This window comes from Galeopterus variegatus, unplaced genomic scaffold, assembly GCF_000696425.1.
Source record: "Galeopterus variegatus unplaced genomic scaffold, G_variegatus-3.0.2 Scaffold1187, whole genome shotgun sequence".
NCBI lineage: Eukaryota > Metazoa > Chordata > Mammalia > Dermoptera > Cynocephalidae > Galeopterus > Galeopterus variegatus.
Genome location: NW_007727298.1, coordinates 67889 through 78876, shown reverse-complemented (window position 1 = coordinate 78876; position 10988 = coordinate 67889). Strand labels below are relative to the sequence as shown.

Here is a 10988-nt window from a genome sequence, read left to right as displayed (position 1 = left end):
TATCTATTTCCTGTGGTTCTGGACACAAACTCACACTCACATTGGCATAAGAAAACAAATGGTTTAAAATTGTGGATAATGAGGGACTAAGGTCTTAAAGGTAATGGAGTGGTATATGTGTTCAGTGTAGAAATCAAATATGAGTACAGTCATGTACTGCATAATGACATTTGGGTCAAGGACAGACCACATATTAGAGGATGGTCCCATAAGATTATAATGGAGCTGACAGTATGTAGTAGGCTATACCATCTAGGTTTGTGTAAATACTCTCTCTGTTATTCACACAACAAAGTCACCCAATTACACATTTCTCAGAATGTATCCCTGTTACTAAACAATGCATGACTGTAAGTATGTGGGTTGATTTCTGGGTTCTCTATTCTATTCCATTGGCCCATGTGTCTGTTTTTAACCTGAGTAACTTACAGCCAGTTGATCTTCAACAAAGGCACCAAGAATGTACATTGGGAAAAGAACAGCCTCTTCAGCAAATGGTGCTGGGTAAACTGGACATCCATGTGTAGAATGAAGCTAGCCCTGTACATCTTGTCATATACCAAAATACATTCAAAATGGATTAAATAGTTAAATATAAGACCTGAAACTATATAAAACTCCTAGAAGAAAACAGGGGAAACAGTTCAGGATGTAGGACTGTGTAAAGATTTTATGAATAAGACCTTAAAAGCACAGGCAATAAAAGACAAAAATAAAAAAATGGTATTTTATGAAACTAAAAAGCTTCTGCACAGTAAAGGAACCAAACAACAGAGTGAAAAGACAATCTACAGAATGGGAGAAAATATTTGCAAACTATACATCTGACAAGGGATTAATATCCAGAATATACCTGGAATGCAAGCAACTTAACAGTAAAAACACAAATAATCCAGTTAAAAAATGGACAAAGAGCTGAACAGACATTTCTTAGAAGAAGACATACAAATGGCCAGCAGACACATGAAAAATGCTCAACATCACTTAATATCAGGGGAATTCAAATCAAAACCACATTGAGATATCATCTCACCCCACTTAGACTGGCTATTATCAAAAGACAGAGAATAACAAATTCCGATGAGGATGTGATGAAAGGAGAACCCCTACACACTGTTGGCAGAACTGTAAATCAGTATAGCCATTATGGAAAACACTACAGATAGAACTACCTACCATATGATCCAGCAATCCCACTACTGGGTGTACACCCAAAGAAATGGAAATAATCATGTCAAAGGTCAGTATAGCCATTATGGAAAACACTACAGATAGAACTACCTACCATATGATCCAGCAATCCTACTACTGGGTGTACACCCAAAGAAATGGAAATAATCATGTCAAAGGGATACCTGCATTCTCATGTTTATTGCAGCTCTATTTACAAAAGCCAAGATATGGAACCAATCTAAATGTCCATTGACGGATGACTGGATATGGAAATTGTGGTATATTTATGCAGTGGAATACTACTCTGCCATAAAAATTAATGAAATTCTGCCATTTGCAGAAACATGAATGAACTTGGAGAAAATTATGTTAAGTGAAATAAACTAAGCACACAAGAGAAGTACTACCTGTATTCTCCTATAAGTGGGAGCTAAAATAAAAATAAATGAAAGAAAGAAACAAACAAACTAACAAAGAAGGAAGAAAGAACAATCACAATAATATGTTGAACTTTCAGAAGGAGAACAGAACTGTAGTTACTAGAGGTGGGAAAGGGGAGGGGTTAATGAAAAATTGATTAACAGACACAAAGAAAGATTATGTTTTGTAATGATGAACGTGCTAATTATCTTGATTTGATCATCACACATTGTACACAAGTATTGACATTCAACTCTGTACCCCACATATATGTATAATCAATCATGCTTTAATTAATTAAATAAATAAATAATCTCCCCCCTTGAAATGCATGATTGTAATTGCAACCTATTTCCCTTAATTGGTATGTTGTTGACCTGTTCAACCATGTAACTAATTAAGAAAGTAACATATGGTGGGGATGATGAGATGAATGATACAGTTTTTAAAACATCATATTTATTTGTAATGAAAATAATACCTTCAGAATATTTTAGCACAAAATTAGAAAAACACATTAAAACTCACTAGAAAGCAATATAGTGTAATATTTAACACATACTTGGTGTCAGACAAACCTTTGAGTATCAGCTCTGCACTTGCTAACAAAGGGATTCTTTATAACCTCCTAGACTGTGCTATTAGGCTCTTATGTAGCTTAAATTAGATGGTTCATGAAAATGCCTGGCACATTGTAGAGTCTCTCAAGTAGATACCTGGATGGGATTAGTCCTGAAAGAGATTTACTGGAGAAGAGAGTAGGAGAAGGTAAGGAGAGCAATCAGACCACAGAAAATCAGACCTGACACCTACAGAAGAAAGGAAGGAGGATTGGGTTGAAAGAGCCTCAAAGTGCAGCACAGTTCCAAGAAAATTTGGATCAGATTGATGGGGAGTCCTTGAGCCAAAACCACTTATAGGAGGAGTCTGTTATCTTGCTGAAATGTGCTTGCCATGCTCCGCAATTGGCTGGGAACACCAGAGACTCTGAATTATGCATTTTCATGGTTAACATAGCATTAAGTGTACCACTAAATGATTGATATTTTTATAATCACTGTTACAATATTCATCATTTTCAAACATTTCTTTATACAAAGTACCTGCCATACATCTATGACTCTATATATTCACTTTGTCCTATCAAATTAAGAGGTATCTATATACCTTCTTCTCCACGCTGATCGTATAAAATTAAAATTCCATATCATATTGGTGGTTCCATTAAAAGAACAAAGTTTTAAGTAATCTTGTTCCTTGTTATTAATACTTTTCATTATGGCAGTAATAATTTAAAATTTGCTTTTCTGTCATGGGCTGTGTGGAGTCGCCTTATGGACCTCTGAGAACTCCAAACTGAGAGTATCTTCATGCTCTGGAGGCTATGCCTGGAGGTTCTAAGGCCATCGCCATGCCACAAAATGAATATATAGAATTACACTGTAAACACTACAGATATTGTTTGGATGACCATGAGAAAAAGAGAAGGAAAGTTGAGAGGCTCATGAATGTTAAAAGAAGGCAAAAAAAAAAGGGATTGGTGTAAAGGCTAAGCTCTACCATAAGTAGCGCCATGCTGAGAAAATGCAAATGAAAAAAACTATCAAGATCGTGAAAAGAGAAATACCAAACAAAAGAATGATGAAATGACTCCACAGGGAGCAGTACCTGCCTCTCTACTGGACAGAGAGTGACAGTCCCGAGCTAAAGTGGGAAAATGGGATGTCCATCTGCCCAAAGTTTGTGCCCAGGGAGAAACAGAAATATTAAAAGTTATTCGAAGAGGAAAGAGAAGGAAGAAGGTTTGGAAAGGATGGTTATTAAAGTCTGCTTTGTTGGAGATGGCTTTATGAGAAAACCACCTAAGTATGAAAGATCCATTAGGCCAATGGGCTTCCATTTCAGGAAGGCCCATGTAACACATCCTGAACTGAGAGCCATCTTTTTCTGCCAAAACTGGGTGTAAAGAAGAATCCCTCATCCCCACTATGTACAACTCTGGTGTTATTACCAAAGGTACTGTCATCGTGGTGAACCTGAGCGAGTTAGGACTTGTGACACAAGGAGGCAAAGTTATTTGGGGAAAATATGCCCAGGTTACCAACAATCTCCAAAATGATGGGTGCATAAATGCAGTCTTACTGGTTTGACAGCAGTTTCGTACAAGTAGCTTCTTATAATTATCCAACACTACACACCAGTTGGGAAAACCACGCTTATTGTGCTGTTTCTGAATGCTGCTAAACTACCAAACAAGTCTTACCTGTCTGCAGTCATCAAGAGAACTATTTATTACATTGCAAAAAAAAAAAAAAAAAAAAAAAAAAACTAAAATGGCCCGGTTTTAAAATAATTATAATAATAACCATAATAATTTAAAATTAACATATGTTGTTTGAACATGAGGTGTAATTTTATGTTTTCAGTTTTTCCCATTATGCAATTGGTGTAATCATTTATTTTTATAAATATTACCCTAAATGTTAAAATTATGTACTCATACAAACTCGTAATTGAATGACTCTTGAAGCTTATTTAGTCTAATCCCATCGCTCCATTTTGCAGATAAGGAAACTGGCCCTCAACAATTACAAATTACTTGCCCCAGTCATAGTGTACCAGATATCCTTGTTATGCAGTTTCATATTGCCATTTCACTAATTCATAAATTAGTCACAATATCATTTTAATATTTAAACTGTATATGTATTTTCTTTAGACATTGTTTAACTACATTGTAACAAATTCCAAATTGTCCTAAAAATATTTGCTAACCTCTTAGTACCCATATATTGAAGAATCTTCAGAATTACTTAAAATATATTTATTTACAGGAAGAAATAAAAAATAAAATTAGGTATAAGCTTCCAAAATCCAGAAAGTTACTTGAATTTGGATTTTTCACATTATATTAGGATATTGTGACATTAAGAAGACATGGAAGAGCCCATTTTTATTATTATTCTGAACCATACCCACATCATGCCACATTGATGACTTATTAAGGGGATATTGAGAAGATAAATTGGTGATTATATTGCAAAGGATAGAGTAACATGAGAAAAAGAGTCTTTAGTCCTTTCAAATGTTTCACTGACTCTCTGATTTTAGTTACTGAGACTTCTCTAGCAAAATTTATAGAAACAAAAAAGTTTTAGAAAAAAATTTAGTTAAAATTTGCAAAGTACCAAAAAACCTTTTAAATTGATTATTTGGTATGGTTGATTGGTTATGAGAAAGCTATACAAAATTGTCAAATATATCAATGATTTATAGTTAGTTAACTTACCCAAAAGCTTCAAAAGAATCTATGTTGATAATTAACTTATTTCTCATTGGTAGTTGAGTGGGTGGGGGTAGAAACACTGAGAAACTGGAGGAAGATGAATAATCTCTCTTCAGACAATCACTAATTAAATTAGATTAGTTTAGATTAGATTGGATTATTTGGAGAGAGATTATAGATAACAAATATTGTAGGAAGGATAAATAACCGGAAAAATTCCTTAAGAAAGATAAATTACCAAAGACAGCATAATAAAAAAGAGAATGTCTAAACAGTCCTACATCTATGGAAAAGATTGAATCCGTAATTTAAAATTTTCAGTGTTGAGAGTAGATGTCATGTTAAATGTTCTTACCACAAAAGAGAAAACACACACACACACACAAAGGAATGCAAGGACATTTTTGGAAGTGATGGATACGTCTATTACCTTGAGTTTGGGATAATTTCATGGGTATATGCATTTGTCCAAATTTGTCACTTTGTATACACTAAACATATATAATTTATTGTGTATCAATAATACCTCAATAAAGCTGTTTAAAAAAATTTAATTAAATCTTTACAAAAGATAAATTCCAGCCTTCAAATGAGAATTGAATGACAATGATTCAACTTGCACTACAATAAAAACTCATGGTCATTACTAAAGTACTTGCTCAGGTCCTTAGACATAAAGCTAGGGAACTGTATCTGTAAAATATCCTTTTTTCTCTTGCTCAACATTTGTTGATCTCTGTATGTCGCATTTCTTGCCAATCCCACTAAACTCTGATGTGATATCCCTTCCTTTTATCAGGGACCTTACTGATAATAGCAAAATTGATCAGTCTATAATATATTTTATCCTTTTTAAAAAAAATATATAAGATTTTTCCTCTTGCTTATAAGTGACTGAATCATGGACATTTAACCTTAGCTGGAACAATCAAGTTGTTTATTCCAGGAATTTGAAACCATGATTCAGAGACAGATAGGCAATCTTTGTGTGTAAATGAATCTTGAAACTGTAAGCTCAGGAACTATAGGGCTCCTGTGCATGAAGATTTATTCTGGTTGAAGAGCTCTAGTTGTATAGCATAGCATAGCAGATTGTGTGTGTGTGTTTGTGTGTGTGTGTGTGCCTGTTGGTAGATGATAATATAATCACTCTTTCTTGTAGTGATTTATTCAAACTATAAAAATAACTCCTTGAAGCTTAGATTGCTGTAAAAGATAGGCTTACTCAAGAGTTCATAATAATTTATGCTACTACATAAAGGACTATAACAATCCTTCACAGGGAAAGTCAGCATCTTGAGGTAAAAGAGTCAATACATATAAAAAATTTAAAACAATTTATACTGTTTTAAGACACTCATTAAATATTAGCTATTATTAATCATCATATTAATTATTAATATTGGTAACAGACACTAAATATTAGCTATTGTATTATCATGGAAAGCTGGATTGGCTGAAGTGACAAAGAACCTCTTAAAATAAAAAATGAGGTAAGGGGAAAGGAAAGATGCAGAAAGAAATGACATGTTCTTTAGAACACATGAAAACTTTGTCTTGCAAGTTAATAAACGTGTTACCAGAATAAAAACCAAAGCTACACAGTGGCTCCGTTCTTAAGTGGATAGTTGAATAACAGGAAAAAGGGCTTTTTATATCTTCAGTTTTCTGAAATGTTCTTTTTTTAAAAAAATCACCCAATTTCTTTTAATCTCTCTAAGTATTCAGCCAAAAATTGTTGCATTTGAAAGTGTATGAAGAATACATGCAACTTGAGAATCAATGGGCTAGTTCATGAAATTACTCTATCGTAGATTATATTGCCAAATTAACTGTTGCTGAACGATTAATTTAATTTATAAACATTTTCCATGGAAACAAACATGAGGTAGAAAGAGAGCAAAGAATTGTCTGAACCAAGATATGTGATTTGGCTCTCTATAAAAGCCAAATTCAGGACATAAAATAACAACGGTATAATTTAGTTATGGAGAACAAATATCCAGAAAAATTATTTCTAAGATACAATGCATAATCTTGCCTTCCATATTTTGGATTGTATGATACTAAGACAATCAAGTGAAATATAAATAAAGTAAACACATTGGAAGAATAATTCTGTCTAACATTTATGTATCTTTTATGGTGTCAGAGTCTCTGCTAGGTACATTACACATATTATTTCTTTCAATTCTACAAAAACTCTATAAAGCAGACTGCCAAGGGACATGGGTTTTGGCATCCACATCCGCCATTCCTGTCCCTACCCCCACTGTAAAGTCACTATGTGGTTTAAGATTGAGTCTACTCCCAGGTCCACACTTTAGTCTAAACCAATAAGAGTACTACTTTCCATTCTTCCTGCCATAAAAAAAAAAAAAAAAAATTTTATAATGGTGGTCATGAACCTCTAGATAGTGAAATCTGTATGAAACCTGAGAGCTTGTATTTGATGGTTGAGGGAAAAGTAGATTTCCTTTACTCTGGAAGTAATACTGTAGGATGTGATGCTTATAACTGCTGCAGCCATTTGGCTACCCTGAAGTGAGCCAGAATTGTCACGAAGCCTTAGAAAAACAGAGCCAGAGCTGTGATCAAAGCATTCTTGAAACTTCTGAACTCTTTATTTACATGAGCCAGTGAATTTTGGTCAAGTTTGTTTTGAGTAGAATTTTGTGAAACTTATAACCAAGCATCCTAAATGATTCATGGGTATATTATTATCCCCCTTATGCACATGGAGAAAGTGAGATACAGAAATGTTATGTAATTGCCTAAGAAACTAAGTTCTAAAACTAGGATTTAGATTCCGAAAGTCCAAACTGCAGAGCTGTGGTGTTTAAGTTGCAATATACAAGGCCTTCTTAAATGATGATTTGAAACATTATAGCATTTATTATTATCATATTCAAGGAATTTTAAAGAAGTGTTTCTTATTATTTTTTCATCTAGTTGAAAATATTTTAATGGTGAAGTGTTTTGTTTAGTTTTTTTTAAAATTTAGTTTCTTTGGGCAAAGTGAAAGAAAGGATTGAGATAATTATTTAGATATTTTGGAAACCAAATACTTGGGTTACCCTGTATAGAAAAGGAATTTTGAAAACATGAAAAAACACAATTGTTCCATTTCTCTAACTTGGAATCATTGTTGGGCTCTTGAGTGTCCTTTAACTTTGTTGTACGGAAAAGTTTGCTTGTGGAAGTGTGGGAAGAGTATAAGTTTAGGAGATTAGACTTTTGGAGACCTTTAATTGAAATCTACATCACTGATGCGCTCAGTGATACTGACCAGTCTTTGAACCTCAGTATCTTCTTCTGTAAAAATTAGTTAATAATACTTCCCTCACCTGTTTGTTGGACAGATGAAATATAATAGTGGAATCATGACTGGAAAAAAAATAAGCCCTTAATAAATGATATCAAAATAATATAAACTATTTAAAAAATTCTATCCACTATAGGGCCTTTTAGTAGTGCCTAATATTTTTAAATTCTCCAAGCAATTACATTCTTTAGATAAATGATGTTGGCAATATATTCATTCCTTCTCAACAAAACAGAAGAGCACTTAGCTCAAACTCATGGTTTTGTTGCACACATTTGCAAATTTTGTCACCCTTAGTCAAAACTCCTGTTTATTTCTCCTTGTTGCATGGTGTGTTGTAATGAGTAGTGACTTTGCAGTCATAGAAACTATGAAGTTAAAATCTTGACTCTGGTGATTAGTAAACATACAAATGGAACAATTTGCTACCTTCTCTCAAGTCATTTGCCAAAAAGGAAGAAAAATGCTTTTTTTAGTAGAATAAATTAGTGGATCACAACAGACAACTTCAACCACAATAATAATATAAATAATACATGTAAAATGCTTTACATAAATTAATCATTACTCTGATGTTCGTTCCCACTTGTCTCTCTTGCTATCTCTTTTCTCGTTGTCACTAGAGCCTCACATCAGAGTATTCTTTTATGTGTGGAGGAATCAGCACCTTTTAATGAATGAAAGTTATTCTCTTTGAAATCTGAGAGAATCAGGAAATTTAGAGACTATCTACATGAGTGCTGAATATAGTTCAAAGTGAGGTTTAAAATTGAATCAAACAATATTTCTCCCTGTTTCAGACAAGTTAATGAAATTCTTCTGCATCCCATTTGGAAATATTGCTTCAAAAACCTCAGCAGGCTGAGAAATTTAGAGTCCTTTGGAAGTCTAGGTTTAATTTTTTCTGTAAAATTTAAAATTAAATTTTTTATGAACATTAGAGTGCAAAGATTATAATTCCATGTTATTTTACCATACATGCATGCTCGCACATACACACACACAGAAACCATATGGAATATATCTAAATCATACAGATCCAAAATCTCTTTTTATTTATACATATATTGAAATTTTTAATCTTAAAAACAATACTAATTGCTTTAGTTCTCTGTTTTTTGTGTGTTTCAATCAACCTTAAATTTCACTCTTTTAAATTAATTCTGCTTGCTGTCCCAGTAGACTTGTACTACGTAGCACATGTTAAATATGTAAAAAAGGTGCTTCATAATACATTACCTTCACCAAAGTAAATTAAGCCTCTCTTTCAAAGAACAAGAATGCTTTTGCAGAATGCTAATAAGTTAGATGTTTCTTTTTATGGAATCTTATTTCTATTACCAACAACAATACTTTTAAAAATTAAAAAAAATATATTAACAGAACAAAATAATAGACTAAAAGAAAACTTGAGCAGGTGCAGAGTAATGCAGTATTCAGGGTAGAGTAATGGTAACTTTTCCCTTTGGACATTTGTGGTTTACATATTTGTGTCTGTGGGAGATTGACTTATACAAAGGAGACCAAATTGGAAACAAAGTCCCCTACTAAAGAGACATATATTGTGTACAGACTTTCCATCATCTTGTGATCCCAAGATTAGTTCCAACAAGGGGCCATATTAGTATTCAGGTTCTCGTGTTTTATTCCTTTTCCAGTTTCTGTTCTTGGAATTAGGTATCCCCATGAAACTCATTAAACCGCCTATTTCTGCAGCTGACACTCCACTCAGGCATGAATAATCTGTGGGGTAAACAGAATGTTGATATAAATATGCAAGCATTTTTGATGAAACATAATATCATAGGTAACTAAGAAACTAAAGAAGACTCCTAAAGCACAAAGAACATTGCACTACTTTTATTATGAGTAGTTATGGAAAACTCTAATCTGAGTTTTAAATGCTTGTTGAAATGCATATTAGAACTTAATTACCAAGTGCTCATACAGATGTAAGATATTATCAATACTATGAGTATTTAAAGCATGGGGATGAGAAAAACAAATAAATAATTGTAAATTCCTTTTCTTTGATCACCTTTAAAATAGTGTCTTACATATAAGGTCACAATGGGGGAAGGAATCATTTTTTAATACATTCTCTGGCGGTAGGTATTCTGAAAGAAATAAACTGGTACTCAAAAATTCATGCAAATTCAGAAAATGGATCATACACTTTGAACAAATAATTGTGTAATATATCTCAAGGAAACAAATTGAAAATAAAAAATGATTTTGTGATATGACTGTTGGCACAACAATTTTCAGTCACTAAATTGGCAAAAATTAATGTTTGATAACACTTATAGGGAAGTAGAACTCAAACTTTACTGGGGATACTGTCAATCTGAAAAATTCCTTATGAAAACAATTTGGCAATAGCTAGTGAATTGTTTTCTACAATATATAAGAAAATTATTATAAATCAGTAGGAAAAACAAAATTAACTGAAAGGAAAGAAAGGATATGAGCAGGTAATCCGTAGAAAATATGACAAAAATTATATTAGAAATACTAAACCTTTTTAATATTCTCACCACAAAGAAATGAGAAATACTTGAGGTGATGGATATGCTAATTAGCCTGATTTGTTCATTCCATAATGTGTACATGTATCAAAACATCACTTTGTACCCCATAAAATATATATAATTATTTGTCAATTAAAAATAAAAAAAGAAAAATGCTAAACTTCATTAGTAATCGCAGAGATGAAAGTTTAAATAATATTTTGTTACCATTTGACACTCAATAAATTGGCAAAATTGAAACAGTCTGACAATA

General features: G+C 32.8%; 1 pseudogene; it reads left to right on the top strand.

The window, feature by feature from the left end:
* The first annotated feature begins 3004 nt into the window (after positions 1–3004).
* Positions 3005–3746, top strand: LOC103592627 (annotated as a pseudogene).
* Positions 3747–10988: the final 7242 nt, after the last annotated feature.